General features: G+C 38.9%; 1 protein-coding gene across 3 annotated transcripts in view; it reads right to left on the bottom strand.

Annotated features, from left to right (window-relative positions):
• The window catches only part of ATP10B (ATPase phospholipid transporting 10B (putative)), a 357164-nt gene that overhangs the window by 295345 nt on the left and 40145 nt on the right, over positions 1–21674 (bottom strand). The window contains exons 2-4 of one of the 3 annotated variants that reach the window (XM_043464792.1): positions 11571–11636; positions 2755–2840; positions 1717–1922 (exon numbers count right to left, since the gene is read on the bottom strand). The gene's annotated coding sequence lies outside the window, so the exon portion shown is untranslated. Of the gene's footprint in view, positions 1–1716; positions 1923–2754; positions 2841–11570; positions 11637–16004; positions 16087–21674 lie in introns of all 3 variants that reach the window. The other 2 variants (XM_043464791.1, XM_043464790.1) reach the window with 2 other exon arrangements.

The following is a 21674-nucleotide window of genomic DNA, read 5'->3' as shown; positions in this document are numbered from 1 at the left end:
AAAGAAAATTCTAAAACAATGTCACTGGAAGAAAGAAATCAGTGATATTTAATCAGTAATGGAGGTAGAGTTCCCTAGGTTCAAGGATGGAAGAATGTCTAAGTTTTCTTCTTAGGAGAGTGAATAACTGGATAGAACCAGTCTCAGAAATCCAACCTGCCTTAGTGTACTCGAGTCAAGAAGGAGGGTTTTATTCCCTTCTGATATGTTAAGGGCCATGTTGGAGAACAAGTGTGGTAGAACAACCAAAACTGGATTGAGACCCACGAGCCTTGAATTCTGATTGTTGTTTTGTCTCAGTAACTCTGACTTTATTTCTCTGAGTCCCAGGTTCACTATCTGTAAACCAGGCAGCTGGCCCAAGTTCTCTTCTTATTTCTCCCTTTCAGAATGGCAGACTCCTTCAACTGGATTTATTAGCACATACGCTTCAAAATGATTATGCTCCTCTTTTCAGCATAATGGGAATATGGTTTGATTGCAAACTCAGCAGTGGGTTTCAGCCTACCATCTTTCAAGAGCCTATTAATCTGTCCATATGTGAGGTTGCCCCGCTACATTCTCTGGGATATAGCACAACTTGGAGGAGAGAATCTGAACCCTCCAAGGTAGAAACAAAATTTAAATCCATATAAATAGAATTTAAGAAGAAGAAATTTAATTATCTGATTAATTTTTAAAGTTATCAATGACAATGAAACGACAAATTCAGTAGGTGTTATTAGGAGTAATTATGGCAATAACTGAAAAGAAAACAACATCTGTGATTTGCCTGATTAATGGCTTAATGTATCAGTGCATCTGTTAATGGAGTAACACTCCTGGCAATCTTGACTGTATGTTTGCAAGATCTGGAAATACAGAAAGGACTGGTGAAGAAGAAAGGAGCAGGATTCCAGATTGGTTGTTGGAGGTTAAGTTCCTCCTGAGAATTTTGAACTCCCCTCTGGCTACCTCGACCAGAACTGTATAGCTAATTCAGAGGATAAATGAGCTCCACCAGGTATGTGAACTCCTGCAGGCTAAACAACTAGCTTCTCAGAGTGACTGCAAAAATTTTACTTTGCACCTTGTGATTGGAGATGTGTTACCCCAGCCCTGATGGCATACCACAGTAGGATTTTTACTAAAGGTACACATCATGGAACTACTTGTATGCGAGAGGCCTTTTTTTGGGGGTGGGGAAGCGGGTAGTAGTTAATAATTTAGGGAGTAAATGTATTTTTCTTTAAGCATCAGTTTTCTCTTTTGAACTCAAAGGAAAACAAGACGTTGCCACGTATAGTTGAAAACCACTGCAATGTGGCAGCTTCAGGGTGTATCGAGATGAAACTGGGAAATCGTATAACGGTCTCACTCTTTTCTTCAAAGCTGTATTTTCTCACTGCTTTGAGAAACAGACACAAACTACATCTGTTTCCTCGGGCTGCAATGGCTGAGAGAGGGAAGATTATCATAAAACATATTCAGGTCCATTCAAACTGCAAGCTCTATTGCATGAGGAAGTAGCTTATCCTAATGAAATCAATTGCAGAAAAAGACAACATTCTCTTACAAAAGAAACGTGGATCTCACACTCAGCAAACCAAATGCAATTTCAAATGTGGTAAAAAGAAAAGCAGTTATGAGCTGGGCATGACTCACAAGTTAGAATTAGTGACCAGAGGAGGCAACGATTCCCCTATTACCAGGAAGGGCCAAGTTGCTTTTACTCACCCCAGCAAAGACGACGTCTCTCCTGAGCGGGCTCCGTTAGAAACTATGGAAAACTGGGCTTGAAAGTGGCATATTTCTCTTGTGCTGCTTGGCTAAAATATCACCTCTCTTTCCTGTTGCATTTTTCATTTCTCTGATTATATCTGATGGTGTCAACGTGAGGCCTTAAGCTAACACTCCCTTGGAAATTCAGAAAAGGAAGAGGCCTGGAAAGAAACAGCTCTAACCAATAAAAGAAAGAGACAAATAAGCTGCCTCACAAGAGCCCTGTGAGAAAGAGAAGAATGACCTGACTATGAGTGTGGGGCCCAGTAACAGAACAGTGAAGGCAGTGTTCTCAACTCGGCTGCGCATTCACACAGCACCATCACTGTTAGATATGGCTCCTGCATAAATTTCTGCTGTGAATCAGTGAGCCAGCAATATAAAAATTCATAAGTGATTCTATTCTCTATACATGGTACAAAAATGACTTTGTCCATTTACCTTTTGCAATGCACATAATTAAGTGTGAGACAATTATAACCTTGTACCTCTCCTTGGGGGTTTGAAATATAATTTAGTCGCTGTGTTTCAAGGGCACTTAAGGAAGAAAAGACTCTCTGCAGTGACTTTTATATGCATGCTGGTGATGAATTTACCCTCAAAGCTTCTGAAGTCCCATTTTGCAGTAGTCGTAGTTCTTATTGATTACTGTTTGATTACACAAAATAAGGAAAGTGGGACCAGAATATTGTACTTTGGATTATGTGAATTTTTCAGACATACAGAAAATCAGAATTGTTTATGGGCTTATTGAGAGATTTGAGTCACTCCCTTAAAAGGAGATTTTCATGCATAACATTTTTTAAAAGTGAGTTTTCTGTTTATTGAGCTAATTGGAGTAAATGCTATGACCCAGCTGTCACCGTGATGGACAGTTATTGGTGAGCCCATAAAGAAGAAGGTAAAGCAAGCAACAAGACTTTTTTTGATGGTAGCAATAAGGAAATACTAAGAAGCTTGGGGATTAAAGGAGGTGAAAAGAAATCAACATACCAGCTTCATGAATGTGTTTCCACATGCTCTTGGTTGGTTGCTATGTTAATTGTGAACTTACATGTACAGTTGGATCCTCTTAGAAACTAAGAAGAAACATGGACACAAGCAACGTTTTAGAAGGACTGAAACATCCAAAACATCTAAACTTTAAATAGCTGTAAGGTACAAGCTAGCACCTTTTGAGAACATACAATCTGCCTAACAACTGAGACAGTCTAGACATTTTTCAGAAGGCACTTGACATTTCACAGCTGTCCATCTGCTCAAGAGAAGAATGCTCTGCAAGTCCTAGTTTCTTTCTCTCCCTTTTCTCAGAGCCCTGTGGTTTCTTGGCACTAGCATGACCTGGACTCACGGATTTGGTATATCATGGAGTGTTAGCATCAGAATTGGAGGTTGTTTGGGACTGCTTCCTTGTGCTGTGGCAGAGGACACGAAAGCTTAGAGAAGTTAATAAATCTGCTCAAGGCACACAGGAAACAGAGAAAGGCCACAAACCACATCGCCTCACTTCTAAAACCAGTGCTCTTCCCCTCACCACTTCCCCAATAAACAGAGAGGTGCACATAAAGCTGGGATGAGAAGATCTAGCATATAATCTCTTGATAATCATGGGGACCAATGACTACAGAGTACTCAAAGCATAAGCTCATTTTCCAAGCTACTTAGAAACTGTAAATATTGATACTAACAGGCATGTGCCAAGTTATTTGCATCATGAAGTTGAAATTAAATATCTCTGTCCAGCTAATTAGAACCCTAATGACTAGTAATAGATAGCAGAGACTATGTTCAGTTTTTGCTAGAGAGGCTATATTTCTTTGATCTGGCTGCTGGAATTTCTCAATAAATCAGGCTAAAAGATAACACATGACAGAGTTTTATGTAGTTCCTCTTACCTGCCATCAACTTTTCTATACTTAAGTGAATTAATCATTTTTTTTATATATTTGGATTTCTCATTGGCTGCATCATGCTCTTCATGTATAATTTTTAGAGTTTGTCATGGTTTAGCCCTTATATTCTTGCTGCCCCAAATCATCAACTAAGAGGCAATAATTGGGGCTTCCCAGGGGGCTCAGTGGTCAAGTATCCATCTGTCAAAGCAAGAAGCAGTGGCTGACAGAAACTTTTGCCTGTTCATCTCCTACCCACCCATACCACACAACCAGGATAAATTTCATATGCTTAAGGTCCATTATTTACTCCACACTGTGCAAATTTTACTGGTGGTAACTCTAACTATTAATGAGTGGCTACTCTGTGCCAAGCACAGGGGTAAGTACTCTATGTAATTAGACTCATTTAATTCCTGAATATCCTTAACAGTTTGACTTAATTATTCCTATAAAAAAAGTCATAAAATTCTTCATATGGTAACAGAAGTAGTTGCAGGGAAAAATCTTCTTGTAGTCACTTTGATAAGTCAGTGCTTATTTGTCTCGATTTTAGTCAAGAGAAAGTCAAGGGTCTAGAAAAATCTTCACTGAACAAGCAGAGTAATGTTTTAAGTGTTTGGAATGGAAAATAACTAGAGGCCTTTTAGCTAGTTAACCAGATGCAATACTGATTGAGGACTAATGAACATGGGTTGGAAGAAGTACTGAGTAATAACAAGATCATGAGGAAGAGTTAGTTACAGGAGATACTAGCCATGAAACTAGTGCCTTCAGGACTGAGGTATGGGGATGGACAGTAGGACAGTAACCCAGGACAGTTACATCTCTGGAGATGTAACATGATGGAACACAGTTCATTTACCAGCTCTCCCCTTGGGAACAATACAGTATAAGCAGCCTGAGAAAGAGGTAAAATGCCCTCAAGGGCCAGGCATGGACACTCCTAAATCAGTATTCTCAACAAGGGGCAACTTTGCCCAATGCCACCTCCCTCCCACCCCAGAGGACTTTTGGAGCTATCTGGAGACATCTTTGACCATCATACTGTGATGGGGAAGTCACTGGCATCTGGTGAATAGAGATGCTGATAAACATCTGACACTGCACAGAGCATCCTCTTATGAAGAATTACTGGGCTCAAAATGTCAAGAGTGCTGAGGTTGAGAAATTCTGCCTTAAATGTTCCCTGAGCAGGGAGCTCAAATCACGTGCTCTGTGACAATCTAGAGGGGTGGGAGTGAGGTTCATGAGAGAGGGGACTTATGTATACCTATGTCTGATTCATGTCCATGTGTGGCAGGAAATAGCACAACGTTGTAAAGCAATTAACCTCCAATTAAAATGAAGTAAATTAAAAAAAAAAAAAAAAGCTGTTCCCTAAATTCCCAAGGTGCTGGGTTAAGCTAACCACAGAACTGAATCACCGAGTAAATGAGTTTGGTGAGTCTTTTTTACCTTTCCCCAATCTAGGCTCTTTCTTAAGACAGTTACTGAACAAACTTCTAAAGATGAGCAGTTTGAAGGAGTGTTAAGTCTTAGGCTGAGTCGCTAGCAATTAATTTGATTTCTGAAATAATTTTAAAAAGCAGAGATAAAATAATGATGAAAAGCCTTTATAGTAAGAAGTATTGAGGGGGCAAGGGCAGGCTCAGCTGAAAAACAGCAGTAACTACACAAAACCTCAGTGGATGATGACTTCTTGGTCGTTTATCATCAAGTAATTTATGTGATATGCAGTGCTCCTAAACCAGAGGCAACAGAGTGGTAATTACCTGCACAAATATTTCATTTGGCCTGCACAAACTTAAATTTCAGATTCATTGGTAGTGTTAAACATTGGGATGCTTCTCATAATAATACAGTTTTTTTTTTTTTTTTGGTGGAACTCAACTAGGCAAAGAACTGACAACTGTGGGTTGTTTCTCATCACTCAAGAGCTGTCCATTGCTGAATGGTGCTGCCTGGACAGGGCCTGAGTAGCCCCATTCCTCAGCTGGACTGCTTCTGGAGGTTATATTACCTGCCTGGTCCTTGTTGCAATCTTAGCTTGCAACTTCTGTCTTAAAAAAATCATACTTACTCTTCTTCTCCTTTCCCCTTTAGGGTGATCCTATATAATGATAGTGTCTTTTGCAATGTATGCAGTGTTGCCTAGATTGATTTTCATTCAGTCAGTTTTGCACCATATTTTGGCTATGTTTGTGTTAATCACAATTATGACTTTTGGATGACTTTGTTTTTCTTTTTCTTTCATTTTTTCTGGTTACTCAAAAGGTGACTAAGTAGTAAAAAATGACTCATCATTAACCCACTGGGATAGAAAACCACCACAATTCCCCTCCTACCCATTTTGTTAGCTTAATAATTTTTGATATATAAAACATGCATAAAAATATTTTGCAAATAAATATTTTGACCATCACTTAAAGAAACTTGGTAGGCATAATTTACTGAGATCTATATAAAATTAGTTTTAGAATAAAATACTGCATGCTGAGGTTGAAAGTGAGGAACAAAGTTCAAAAAGATACTTTATACCATCAGATCAAGTCATTGCTACTGCTACTGCTAAGTCACTTCAGTCGTGTCCGACTCTGTGCGACCCCATCCCTGGGATTTTCCAGGCAAGAACACTGGAGTGGGTTGCCATTTCCTTCTCCAATGCATAAAAATGATAAGTGAAAATGAATTCGCTCAGTCATGTCTGACTCTTCAAGACCCCATGGAGTGCAGCCTACCAGGCTCCTCCGTCCATGGGATTTTCCAGGCAAGAGTACTGGAGTGGGGTGCTATTGCTAGAAGGTCACAAAAGACGCTTGTGAATCAGCATTCCTTTATACTCTTAAAAATTATTTAGGGTTTTTTGTTTATGCATGCTATATCCATCTACACTTACGGTATTAGAAACTTAAAATTAGAAAAATCCAAATTATTTATTCATTTCTTTAAAATAATTAGTGAGAACTTTTCTAAATCTCATTAGTGTTTGGATTCATAGAATACAGCTGGATTCTCATATGCATTTATCTATACATTCTGTTGCATCATGTTGTTTTGCTTGAAATACATGAAGAAAAATCCAGCTTTATACATAGTTATAAAGGGGAGCACTCATGGACCCCCTAAAAGAGCTTTGAGAACTGAGGTTAGCTTTATGTGCTGACTTGGCTATGCTGCAGTGTCTGGTTACTCAATCAGGCACTAGTCTAGGTGGTGTGGAGGTGTTTTTGTAGGTGTGACTCAAGTCCATAATCAGTCCACCTAAAATAGGGCCTGATTCAGTCAGTTGAAAGGACTTGGAAACACAGCTGTGTCTTCTCAGAAAAAGAAGAAAAAACGCCATCTATAGACAGTGGTTTCAGCTCAGAATTTGAGAATTCCACCCTGGCCAGCTAAGGCTCTTCCCTATGAATGCCATACTTACACAGCTAGCCCACCAACAATGTAAGCCAATTCCTTGCAATAAATCAATAAATTCTCTGTCTTTCTCTCTCTCTCTCTCTGTATATGTGTGTGTGTGTGTGTGTGTGTAAAACCTAGTGGTTCTGTTCCTCTGGCTGAACTCTGACACAGGAACCCCCTAGGGGGTCCTCAGACCACACTGTGCGAATCACTGATATAAGATATACTTTATAAATTCTTTGATGTCAGTTACCTAATTGGCTTAACATAATAATTCTATGAAGTAAAAAAAGCAGAAATCATTATTTCTATCCCCAGAGAGGATATTTATCAAATGCCACATACCCATCAGAGGCTCTTAGTCTGGATCCTTAACAACAACAATTCCAATGCTCCTATCTTTCAGCACAATAACTGTCAATATATTTGCAAGTATACACACAGGTCTGTATGTAGGTCAGGAAACAGCAGTTAGAACCAGACACAGAACAATGGATTTGGTCAAAATTGGGAAAGGGGTACATCAAGGCTTTATATTGACTTCCTGCTTATTTAATTTCCATGCAGATACATCATGCAAAATATCAGGTTGGATAAATAACAAGCTGGAGTCAAGATTTCCAGGAGAAATATCAACAACCTCTGATATGGAGATGATACCACTAATAGCAGAAAGTGAAGAGGAACTAAAGTGCCTCTTGATGAGGGTGAAAGAAGAGTGTGAAAAAGCTGGTTTGAAACCCAACATTCAAAAACCTAAGTTCATGGCATTCAGTTCCATCACTTCATGGCAAAAAGGTGGGGAAACAATGGAAACAGTGACAGACTATTTTCCTGGGCTTCAAAATCACCGTGGATGGTGACTGCAGCCACAAAATTAAAAGATGCTTGCTCCTTGCAAGAAAAGCTATGAAAACCTAGATGGCATATTAAAAAGCAGACATCATTTGCCGACAAAGTTCCCTCTAGTCACAGCTATGGTTTTTCCAGTAGTCATGTACAGATGTGAGAGTTAGACCACAAAGAAGGGTGAGCGCAGAACTGACGATTTCAAATTGTGGTGCTGGAGAAGACTCCTGAGTCCCTTGGACAGCAGGGAGATAAACCAGTCAATTCTAAAATAAATCAATGCTGAATATTCACTGGAAGGACTGATGCTGAAGCTTCAATACTTTGGCTACCTGATTCGAAGAGCCAACTCACTGGAAAAGACCCCGATGCCGAGAAAGATTGAGGGCAAGAAGAGAAGGGGGTGACTAGAGGATGAGATGGTTGGATGGCATCACTGACTCAATGGACAGGAGTCTGAACAAGCTCTGGGAGATAGCCAAGGACAGGGTAGCCTGGTGTGCCATAGTCCACGCGGTTGCAAAGAGTTGGACACGACTTCACGACTGAACAGCAACACAGATCTAGACAGTCATATTACTTAATGTACACACACCCACAGAAATTCTTTAGAAAAAGTAGATAGGACTTAAAACCTTCAAGTTGGTTTCCTACAGAAAAGTGATACTAAAGAAGCAGGGCTTTGTTTAACGCTCAAGCAGCTTATAATGTGCCTGGTAGATTACTCACTCCTGCAGGTATGAGATTCAATGAGATGATTAGGAATTTGATTCTTTACCAATAATTTTTAAGTACTAGGCTTTGGAATAGGGCTGCTTTCATCTTTTTCAGCTACTGCTATTATGGAATGGATCCCCCATGCATATCTGATGCTCCCACTACTCAGTGAATTTATGGAATACAGGAATAGTCACTGACCAGCGGCTGCTGGTAATAATGACCTGTTCACTGAATGACTGAGGATGCCAAGGATGGGTGCAATAGACAGAAGTGAAAAGGAAGAGCAAAGGTTTGGAGAAAAGGAAAAACCAAAGAGCTTAAGGAAGGAATATGACTTTTAAAAAAGAATAAAGAGGAAACTGAGCTGGAGGAAAGAGTGTGTATCAAAGAGTAATAAAAGAGTTATGTGAGCAAACGAAAGGCTTCCATTCTATCAAAGACTGGCCAAGGAGTGAGTCTGTCATTAGGAAAAAGAGGCAGAATAATATCATGACTGAGAGAGTAAACTTCAGTCAGACAGATGTGAGTCTGGGTCTTAGTTACATCACACATTAGCTATGTGATCTTGGGTAAATTACCGAACTTTTTGGCCCCAGTTTCTACAATTGTGAACTTCAGTTACTGTGAAGATTAAAGAAGTACATATAAAGTACATCACGCATAGAGTAACTCCAGTGAGTGTTGGCTCCCATGATTATTAATGTTACTACTGCAATTATTATTAATTCTGGAGGCAGTAAGCAGCCCATGGGAGGCTTTTAATTGGGATGGTGATAGGGAGACACCGGTCAATTTTGAAAATATATTTGATGCTAGTTAGAATGAATCATTAAAGGGAAATATTGGAGCCAGAACAACCAGGAAATTACTTTAATAGTACAAGCACAAAGAAGTGACAGAGGTAATTAATATTCTAGCCCAGTGCTCCTTCCATTGGATCAGCCAATACACAACAGATTGGACTTTTGCGTTTCGTTATTCTAAATAGGAGCAAAAGTTCTCTTTTTAAGCATAACTGGGAAAAGAGAAACTGTATAAAATTTTGCAAGCATATTTAATTTCACTACTTCATTGGTCAGATTTAGGGGAGAATGTTAGAAGCTGAAAGTTGCAAATTTTAGATTGTCAAACTTTCTGACATACCTATTACATTTTCAAGTTCTCTCTGCTTACATGGCAAATTAACTAGAGGTTCCCAGGAAATGAACTGCTAAGGAGGCACCAGTCTAGGCTAATAAAAAAAGCAAAACAGCTTACAAGTCATATAAACATCTTTGTATATGCCTAGGATCTTCTAAGAGAGACACATAGCTGGATATGTGGTATCTACAGAGCTTACAAGTGGTGGCTATTCACATTCAGCGAAACCCACATGTTAATATCTGGGTATGCTGGCAGTAAAATCAGCTGATGACAGGTAAGTAGACTAGAAGGTAAGTAGGAGGATCCACTTGCCAATATATGGCACTGGTCACAATATATGAACAAGCACTGGTCTTGTTAATATAGCACTAGTCCTTTTATGCCTGTATCCAATAAGTGATAATCACATCTTTCAATTTTCAGTCTTAGTGTGAGGTTTCATCTTTATTCTTGGTGCAGATCAAAACTATAATAAGTTACCACCCCATACCAGTCAGAATGGCCATCATTAAAAAGTCTACAAATAAAAAATGCTGGAAAGGGTATGGAAAAAAAACAAACCTTCCTACACTGTTGGTAGGAATGCAAATTGGTGCAGCCACTATGGAAAAAAATATGGAGGTTCCTTAAGAAAACTAAAAATAGAGTTGCCATATGATTCAGCAAGCCCTTTTCTGGGCATATATCCAGGAACTGTAATTTGAAAAGATATATGCATCCTTATGTTTGTGGCAGCACTATTTAGAATAGCCAACACAGAGAAGCAACCTGAATATCCATCAGTAGATACATGGATAAAGAATATGTGGTACATATATGCAATGGAATACTATTCAACCATCAAAAAGAGTGAAATAATGCCATTAGTAGCAATATGATGGACCCAGAAATTATTATACTAAGCAAAGTCAGAGAAAGACAAATACCATGATATCACTTTTATGTAGAATTTAAAGTAAGATGCAGATGGATTTATATACAAAACAGAAACAGACTCAACCGACATAGAGAACAGATGTGGTTGTCAAGCAGGTAGGTAGGAGTGGCATGGACTGGAAGTCTGGGGTTAGCAGATGTAAACTATTGATCAGTACATAGAGTGGATAAACAAAATAGAGTTAAAGCAATGAACTTGGAATAACAATTTAAGATGACATAGGCCTTAGGTTCTAAGTAATCAAATATTAGCATATCACAGATAAAGGAGACAAAGACTCAGGGAAGTTAAGTAGAGTCATGAGTCAAGGTTAGCACCAGGATTATCTTGTAACTTCTAATCAAATGTACTTTTGCCACTTCACACTGTCTCAGTGTGGTCACCAGAACCACTGTCTTCCTTCCCAACTGTTTTCTATCTACCTACTTCAGCAAAAAAGAAAAATTTACTGGCTCACAGAACCAGAATGTCCAGAGACCCAAGGGCTCCAATTGCATGTTTTAAGCTGGCTTTTTCCATGTTGTGGCCAGATGGCCTTTGGAAACTCCAGACTCATACTGACTCAACCAAGAAGCCTCATTAGAAAGTCTTTCCTGACACGTTTTATCTTGCCAAAGTCTCAGGAAAACCTCTGATCGGTTCATTCTGGATTGGGTACCCAACTCCACCAGCTCATATAGCAATACATTCTCTGTGCCAACGTCTTTTAAACCACACTGAATATATTATTCACAGAAGAGAGGGTTATCTAATTAAAAAGAAGTCAGGGATTTTAAAAACAGGCACAAGCAACAAATATATATTATAAACATACTTCTAAAATAAAACCATATGGAAGGAAATATCTAAAAACAGAAGCTCACCAAACACAGGAAGTCAACTATGGTGATGGTGCTGCTTTTCTTCTTTTAAATAATTTGTGTCAATTTCTGTAATGACAAAGATAAAGAAACATCTCATTTCAGGAGATGGCTTACACTATGGCTTACATCATAATAATTGCTTTTATACACACTCAACATACAATATTTTATATTCTCTGCACAGTGTCTGGCATTCAATGAATGCTCACTCTCATTCTTTGCACACATACAATAGTTAGCTCGATTTGTGCTAAGGCTACTGTCATCACATTTCTATCACCACACTCTGTCAGTGTCATTCACGTTATGAAGTCTCAGTTTAAAGACAACATGAACTATAAGTTGTTCCACATTTTTTATTTTCAACATTTGAGCTTTTGAATGCCACAATTTCCAGAATGGCTTGCCATTTTCTCTGGGATTTCATAGCACATATTCCCCACCATCCTTATACTTCAGTGGAATTTCTATTATTCAGATTTTCTTTCTTAATTTCATTTGACATGAACTTTGGTTATTATGTCTGAGAATTTCATGAATACAGCTCAAATTTTGTCATTGGTAAAATTAGGTTTCTACAATGTCACTCTGGAGAACAACCACAGACTTAAATGAAGCACAAATTGTTAAGAAATTGTCACCTGTCTAATTTCATTGGAGATCAACGAGATAGAGTATGATCATAGTTAGGAGACAGGGCTATTTAGTTAAACAGTTCTGGGTTCAAATCCTACCATCTTACTGGCTGGTCTTAGTTGACTTAATTTACACAATAAGACTGAATGACCTCATCTATAATGTGGGACAGCACCAATACCTAATTCATAGGTAATGCATGTAGAGTGTGTGGTACTCTTTGAGCTCTAAATACAGATTAACCATTGTTATGACAGCCATAAAAAAGTAGCTTATTTGTGGGCAATAAAATAAAGAGCAGAAATAACATCTGCTGCAGTTTGCAAGCACAAAATGAAAATGCACATATACATTTGTGAATGCTGATTTTACTGATAAACAATTTTTATGTTTTTCCCAAGAAGCCTTCCCACATTTCTTTGTTTTCATTTGGCCACCTCCTTTTGGATTCTTTATAATCACATTTTTTTTTTTTTTACAGTTGTGAGGTACAATTGACCTTGTACTTCAAATAAAAATTGTATGTATTTAAGGTACACAAAATGATTTGATATACATATACAAATGATAATCATAACCAAGCCAATTAACACACCCATCACTTCACATAGTTACCACATTTTTGTGTGTGTGATGAGAACATTTAAAAGATCTACTCTCCTGGTGACTTTCAAGTAACATAATATATTATTAACTATAGTCACCATGCTGTAAGTTCAGTCTTCAGAATTTCTTCATCTTATAAGTAGAAATTTTTACCATTTGACCAACATCTCTCCATTTGGCCTGATTATTTTGATTGTTTGTTTAGTTGTTTTTTGGAATAAGACATTAAGACAGATTGCCAGCCGATACAGAATTCTCTGTGACTGCTGCTTGTCTCTAAAATCTATTCCTTTCTTCCATCCCTCCTGTTTGAGTCCAGGCTACATCTTCTGTTGCCTGCTCCCTGTTCTCACTGCTTTTGTGATCACATCCTGTGGTGGTCATTGCTCCTGGGCACCAATAGTCATCCCTCCTGTGCATGCGTGCTAAGTCACTTAGGTTGTGTCTGACTCTCTGCAACCCTTTGTGCTGTAGCCTGCCAGGCTACACTCTTTATGGGGATTCTCCAGGCAAGAATGCTGGGGTGGGTTGTCATGCCCCCCTCCAGGGAATCTTCCCGACCCAGGGATCAAACCCGTTATCTCTTGTGTCTCCTGCATTGGCAGATGAGTTCTTTACCACTAGCGCTGCCTGGGAAGCCCACCAGTCCTCCTGTACTTTTGGGCATTTATGAAGATCGCCCTTTCCCATGCCTTAAAGAAATGCATGGCCATGACAGTGATGTAAGAGTGGAAATGACCCATGGTGCTTCCAGGGGGAAGCATTAAGCTCATGTGTGTGGTTTCTCATGTTCAGTCCTTGTTGACACGACCATCAACCTTCCGAAATGCCGAGCTGTTGTCAGTCAGAGTTGTAGAGTGAGGATGATGTGGAACAGAGTGACAAATAATACATGAACAAGGAATAAAGCTTGTTTCACAAACACAGTTTAAGTACTAATTACAGACTGCTTGGAACATAAACTGTTGCATAGTTTTCTTTTCAACTGAAATTTAAGCAGCTTTTCTGTGGAAATTACATGTTGCTTCTTTCACAGTCTCTGCATCATCACCCTGAGCTTAGTATAAGAAATCAATAAATACTTGTCAATGGACTGACCAGGGAAAGGAACTTCATTTTCTCCTCTTTGAAGTGAAATTTGACTATTTTACATTAAGTTAGCAGTGGACTTACATACAGTTACTATAGATATATGGACTGGGACAAAAACTCCTCTTAAAATCTTCTAAGACTCCTCAAAGTTTCCTTTTGTATAGATGTGTCTAAGGCCCATAAATCTCATATTATTATTCACTTGCTCACAGGGGCCCAAATAAACCTATGTCTTATTTCTATTACCTTTTAATATTCTTCTATTATCAAAGATATGGAAGGAGAAAGGTAATGGAGGATGGACTTTCTGATAATTTGGCTGTGATTTTTAGCATCATGGTTTGGCTAAAGGCTGGAATGTTCAAACCATGATTATAAACAGAGGTATATAAACTGTCTCCTGGGACTTTGGTCCAGGAGCAGTTTACATTTTTAGTAGATTCAAGCATTCAGTTTGATATTTCCTTGTTGCATTTCCTTAATAGGATGGCAAAGGCAGAAGTATCAGATGTGAGGGTATCTCAGATTGTGCCTTAACAGGAAGAAAAGCCCAGGCACCAAATGTTTGCTAAGGACACTTTTTATACAAATAGCCTTGGGAAAGACTTTCAAAACCTTGTTCAACAACTCCAGAATTTTTCTCCAATCTGCATAATTGATTGCACCTTAAACTTCAAGGTTAAAATTACTCCTCATATTTTGTTGTTCAGTTGCTAAGTCTTCTCCTACTCTTTATGACCCCATGGACTGTGGCACACCAGGCTTCCCTGTCCTTCATTAGCTCCTGGAGTTGCCTCAACTCATATGCATTGAGTCAGTGATGCCATCCAACCATCTCATCTTCTGTCACCCGCTTCTCCACCTGCTCTCAATCTTTCCCAGCATTGGGGTATTTTCCAATGAGTTGACTCTTTGCATCAGGGGCCAATGTATTGGAGCTCACAAATCAGATATAATCCTGTTGCAAACAAATTCAAGGGATTAGATCTGATTTGTGAACTTCTCATGTTAGAGGTTCTCAAGTACACTCTATGGCTTTGGCTTTTTATTTCATTGCATGCATGCCATTTAACAGAGCTAAAGGGTGATACATTTAAGAACTATGAAAGGCAACCAAATCCTGAGCATCACAGGCTAGAGGAGTGCTGAGTCTGGTTTGCACAGATGTGTCTCGCCTGCCCTCTAAGCTTCCATACAAAACCAGCAACAACCGCTCCTCATCAGGAGAAGCAGTCAGAACATCCATCTGGGGTGGAATAGCAGCTAATTTTACACAGAAAGAGTGCCTATTTGACTTTTTGCTCAAGTTCTTTTGGCATTCCAATCAATGTAAACATGTTGACTATATGGTTATTTTCTCAGGGAAAACTGTTTCATCTGATCCCATTTACTCTTTTTCTCATACTTAAATTTACAAGTAAACATTCCAGGGTTCACAATGAGGCTTTACTTAATTTCCCTATCTGCATTCAACATTTTACGTGTTGAAAACACTGCTATGACGTTTATAATTTTCTTTAGACAAAAACATGTACACCAAAACCCCACCAAAACACTGCATCTTTTCCAATAACTCCATTTTAAGGCATATAAGCATATGATAACAAATTCATATCCCAATATGAAAACACACCATCTAAAATCTGCTGTTTTACCTATATGTCTCTCTCTAATCTGAATGTCAGAGATTGAATTATCATGCTTATAAAGAAATCTTTTTCTCCTCAACAAATCAACTACATGATACTGCCCTAAACTTTGGGAAAGTAAATGACTTTTTCTAAGACGCACAGATTAGTAAGGACTAGCATTTATTGGGATTTAAGCTTTACACATGGATTTATATTTTCAGGAATTCTTGGTGAGGAGAATCCTAGAGTTCAACAACACAATACCTATACAGATGGAGAGAAACAAGATTTGGGGCCCTGATTAGTTAATGAAGCCAGGGATATATTATTACCCACCCAATCTACAATTGTTCAATTGCATTAATTAAGCAGGAAAGCCAAGTGATCCCTGTAAGAGTTAAATATGTGTTAACCACTAGGAGTCGGTGAGATTGTGCATGTTCACTGGAAACGATTCACACAGACCAACCTGGTTCTAATTTCACTTCTGCCACCTTTCCACGGTTGTTTGACCTTGTAAAACTACTTCATCTCTTAGCCTTACGTTTTTTCTGAAAAATAAGCAAAATAATAGGTATTTTACATGATTATAAATTTCCTCTCTCTCTCTATATATATATGTATATATATATACATCCAATGTATGTGTATATACATATTTGGCATAATGAGTACTCAATGGCAGTTTCGTTATCACTGTACTGTACCCAACCCAACTGTAAACTCAAATACTCTAATAGCTCTCGTTTCTCCTATCAATATGAGAAACAGACAATGAAATTCATCTCCTAGGATACCATCATTTATCAGTTCACCCTCACTTTCTATTTGCTTAAGAGAAGTTGAGAGGGTAGGATTAACTATAAAAATCATACAAATGTCTAATTTCAAGGAAACGGGGCCTGTGGGACAGAAAACAGTTGTATAATTGCCTTTTTTTTTTCAGTTGAAAAAAGAAAAGCCTGAACAAGCCTACTCACAAAACCTTCCATTTAAAATTTTTCCTAGCACCTCCTTCACAAAAACCTCCTGCAAATAACTGGTATAGAACTAGGAAGCAACATCAAGGGAGAACAAACACTGCTACAAATGCAGTAAACCATAGAACACTAGAATGGGAAAAGCAACTTAAAAAGGATCAGTGAGAGGAAGATATTAAAAGAGACAAACCTTTTACTTGTCCCTGAAATTACACAAAATTGTCATTAACTGATCAGTAAAAATAACAACACCCAAATCAATGGTCTTTAATAGAAAGACCATATTTTCTTCAAATTGCCAGAAGACTCTTCCAAGTGTACATTTGTGCATGTGGTATATCGAATAATAGGGGTGAGGTTTGTTATTTCAGCAAGGAACAGTAGTTTTTAGAAAGTAAAGTGATGCCAAGCTTCCAAGCCTTCACTTCTGCAATGAGATTGGAAAAAGAGAGAGTTTTGAGTTTGCTAGGGCTACTATAACAAAGTACCACAAGTGGGTGGCTTAAACAATAGAACTTTATAGTCTCACAGTTCTGGAGGCTAAAAGCCCAGATCAGGCTGTTAGCAGGGTTGGTCCTTTCTGAGGGCTGTGAGAAAAGAATCTGGTTCATGCCCCTTTCATAGCTTCAGTGCTTTGCTGCAAACCTGGATGTGCCTTGGCCTAGAGACCCATCACCTAGATCCCTGCCCTCATGTTCACACGGCATTCTCCTGTGCACGTCTCTACACACATACCTCAACTTTGTATAACAACATGTTGTATCGGCTTGGGAGCTCACCTACTTCAGAACGACCTCATCAAAGCTTCATTACATCTGTGTGACTATTCCCAAACGAGGTCACATCCTGAGGTACTAGGCATTAGGACCTCATACATGGATTTGGGGGAGACACAATTAAACCTGTAGCAAGACAGAAGAGAAAGTACTGCTTCTGAAATGGTAGAGCAAACCATCCAACCTGTCAAAGTAGACAAAACCTAGTTAGATACTCATTAAAACAGGTGTCATTGCTGGTATATATGTTGAATGTCACTGGCACTTCTGGCAGTTTTCTTATCTACAAAGTAGATGATTCTGCTTACTGATATTCATCTTTGCAACCCATGGACTGTAGCCCATCAGGCTCCTCTGTTCATGAAATTCTCCAGGTAAGAATACTGGAGTGGGTAGCCATTCCCTTCACCAGGAGATCTTCCTGAATCAGGGATTGAATCCAGGTCTCCTGCATTGCAAGCATATTCTTCACCTACTGAACCACTAGGGAAGCCCAGGGATATGAAAAGAGGCACATGAGTACTTCAGAGTATGAGAGAAAGAAATTAAGATCCAAGTCCAGGCATATTGATACTAGGACATCTAATCAGGGAATGGAAACACCTGATTTCATAAGACTTTCAAATTTACTAATAGTTCCTTTTTCTTTCTAGAATATTGTTCATAAGCAGCCTTACTATTAAATAAGTGTAATTCACTGTTGCTGAACCTAAGCAAGTCTTCCAAAACCCTAACTCCATCAGAATTGTTAATTCCTCCCAGAGATACACATGCTTTATTCTGGGGCCAACTATATTGCAAAAATTCTTTGTTGATAACAAAGGGTGTAGGTGTGGGTAGCTTGAGGTTCTACTTTTAGGAGACTTGATGTTTTACTTTTTTTAAAAAAAAATCAACCTAATATGAACACGAACCAAGAGCTTTCATGTCTTCCAGGACCAGAAAATCTCTCCCACACAAATTGCCGCTTCAGTTAATTGACCAATGTTTTCCATGGCTGGGGGATGATACTCAAAAGGGTTTCGAGCAAATTGAGAACGCTACTTGAAAGTGGTAATGTGACATTGATGTTCATATTGAGATTATTCTTTTTTAGTTTCATTCTGAATTGAATAATCAAAAGAATTGGCTATCAATCTGGTGCTAGTGTGATTTTAATCATTAATACATCCTAATCTCCCTCGTAATGCAAAGGAAGATACCATAGTTCTGAGTTTTAGTTTTATTTAGAATGTGATGCTATTTTTAATTATGTTTATTTTAATATTATTATCTAACTATGGTGTTTGATATAAATATTCCCTTTTTAAAAAATTTTAAAGTATTCTTAAAAGAAATTTAAAAGTCAATTTTTAAAAAAGAAACTATGAAATAAGTAACAGTCATGAAGCTAGGCAAACATTTGAAAGATAGCATGCAAATAACTAAAATTTGGGAACTAATTATTTCTTTTATCTGACGGCATTTGCATAGAGGAACAAAACATTCCACTGGATGCTCGATAAATGCATTCAGTTGCAGGAAAAAGGTGTCCTCCACACCCAATTGGCATGTTTTGGTTGGGCAGAGAGCAAAAACATGGAAATCCAACAGATCTCTTTTTTGCTGGAATAGATCAAGGACTAAATTCCAACCACCTTAGGAGCTGGTGGCAAGCCCTCCTCCTTCCTTTCTATTTTCATCCCCAGCTTCCCTGGTTTGCATTATGTTTGATCCCAAAAGCCACCTCTGATCCTTTTGGGAATAGGCAGAGTATATAAAAAGGGAGGTGATTAATCAGTATTCGTTGAATAAATGAATACGCAAGTGAATGAATAAATTAACAGAGAAAACAGAGGGACTAAGAGGGAGAATTTGCAAACCTCTGATTGTTCTTAGCTCTCCTGATTTAATAAGGAGAGTTGATTCAAGGAGTACACTGTGATTCTAACAAGGAAGATAGCTCCATGCATGGCCCAGATGGGAAACATGGGGTCTGAATAGGCAGGAAATTAGAGAAAATGCTCCTTAGCGATTGTTTGTCGTCTCTCTAGATGCATTGGAGGACTGGCTGACAATCCCAGATGGATCCAGAAATGACTTTTCAGGCAATCAGAGGGGACTGAAGCTGATGGTCCCCTTGGCTGTATCTCGGATTAAGCGTATTGATCCTAATTTACAGGAATCATGAAAATAAAATCCTGGTTGTTGGTGGAAAGGAGAGTGATAAAAGTCCATCTGAGAGGGAATCCAGCCTGAATTAGTAAGAGAAAGAAAACATGTCATGTCTTTGTTCTCTGCTCAGGAAGTCCATCCGTATGACACTGAAAGCTCTTCTGGAGGAACAAGAGAAACTCCCTGGTGTCTGTGTGGGAGTTGTTTTCATCCTAGTTGATGGGAAGATTCATAGGCTGTTGGAGAAAACATCTGTTGCAGAGCAAAGAGAAATATGAGTGAATTAAACCTATTGTTTTTGACTTTCTGGTTTTCAACACATCTTCTTTTGTAATATGGGGCTTTCCTGATAGCTCAGACAGTAAAGAATACGCCTGCAATGTGGGAGACCAGGGAATGATCCCCGGGTTGGGAAGATTCCCTGGAGAAGGGCATGGCAACCCACTTCAGTATTCTTGCCTGGAGAATGCCATGGACCGAGGAGCCTGGTGGGCTACAGTCGGTTAGGTTGAAAGAATCAGACACGACTGAGTGACTAACACTTTCACTTCACTTTCCTTTGTAATGTAGAACTTTACATATGTTCCGTTTCTCCTAAATTGGACTCTGCCCAAAGGTAGGATCTATTTCCTGATTCACTTTTGTTGTCGCATAGTACCCATTATTTGAGGCACAATAGGTGCTCAGTAACCTAGACAGCATATTAAAAAGCAGATACATTTCTTTGCTAACAAAGGTCTGTCTAGTCAAAGCTATGGTTTTTCCAGTAGTCATGTATGGATGTGAGAGTTGAACTATAAAGAAAGCTGAGTGCCAAAGAATTGATGCTTTTGAACTGTGGTATTGAAGAAGATTCTTGAGAGTCACTTGGACTGCAAGGAGATCCAACCAGTCCATCCTAAAGGAAATCAGTCCTGAGTATTCATTGGAAGGATTGATGCTGAAGCTGAAGCTCCAATACCTGTTTGGAGCTTCATCAGGTGTCCACCTGATGAGAAGAACTGACTCATTGAAAAAGACCCTGATGCTAGGAAAGATTGAAGGCAGGAGGAGAAGGGGATGACAGAGGATGAGATGTTTGGATGGCATCACTGACTCGATGGACTTGAATTTGAGCAAGCTCGGGGAGTTGGTGATGAACAGGGAAGCGTGGCATGCTGCAGTCCATGGGGTTGCAAACAGTCAGACATGACTGAGCAATTGAAATGATGAATGAAAATAGACATTTGAAAATTGCTATGGCTGCTGTTTAAATTCTTCTCCGTGAATATTTGAGTGCTTACTATGAACCAGACAACTTTTTCACTGGGAGAAATTTTACAAAAACCTCATTTGTAAAGACATTTGTAAAGACCTGAGGCTGATTTGCCATGAACATTAGTAACACTTTTACAACTGAGATCATGAAAAACAAAGAGAGAGGGGGATGTTGTAAAGGGGTGTGGGTGCACAGAGAAAGAGGAATCAGTTTGGGGATTGCTTAGGGTGGAGATCAGGGAAGGAGCATTTGTTGAAAGCTTTGAAGGATGAAATTCAACAGGTGTAGGTAACTCTGTAGAAGGATGTCGCAAGGGAAGATTACACCCTAGACAAAATCTTGAGATGGGATAGAACAATTTTTTGGGGGGAGGGGTGATGGGTAGGTTAGAGGGACTATAATAATGTTTACAATGTAGGGATGTGTATGTTTGTGTGTGTGTACAAGTGTTTGAGAGACAGAGGAGAGAGAAAGAAGTGGGGAGAAAGGACAAAGAGAACAAGAATCAAGGAGTTAAGGCCATCTGGGCACAGATTTCACAGAGCCTTAAAAACTCGGTGAAGCCATTTGGAGTTAACTAAATAATGCAGGTCATGGAGCTGGGACATGCAGAATCTCAACTGCTCTTTAGGATATGGACACAACAGTTAGCTCATCTGACCAACAAATTTAGGCAAGAGTTAGTAATGCCCCCTCCTCCAGGGTCATTCGTTTCCTCCCTGAAATCATAGGTGCACATCCAAAAGGAGACTCCAAAAGATGACAGCAAATTCAAGGAATGGTTCCTTGCTGGAATTTCATCCCAGTAAGTAAGGACAACATAAGAGGGAAACAGTGTGGGCATCCTTCCAGAGCACAAGCCACATTTGTCTCAATTTGAGAGGCTAATTGTTTTTTCTAAAGCTTCCCTCGAACATATGCCCTTAAAGGGAATGATTTAAGTGTTTATTTTTACTTTTCAGCAGGAAATG

This window comes from Cervus canadensis, chromosome 4 (genome assembly GCF_019320065.1).
Source record: "Cervus canadensis isolate Bull #8, Minnesota chromosome 4, ASM1932006v1, whole genome shotgun sequence".
In the NCBI taxonomy this organism is placed as follows: Eukaryota; Metazoa; Chordata; class Mammalia; order Artiodactyla; family Cervidae; genus Cervus; species Cervus canadensis.
The sequence above is the reverse complement of the archived record's forward strand: the minus strand, read 5'-3'. Positions and strand labels throughout refer to the sequence as shown.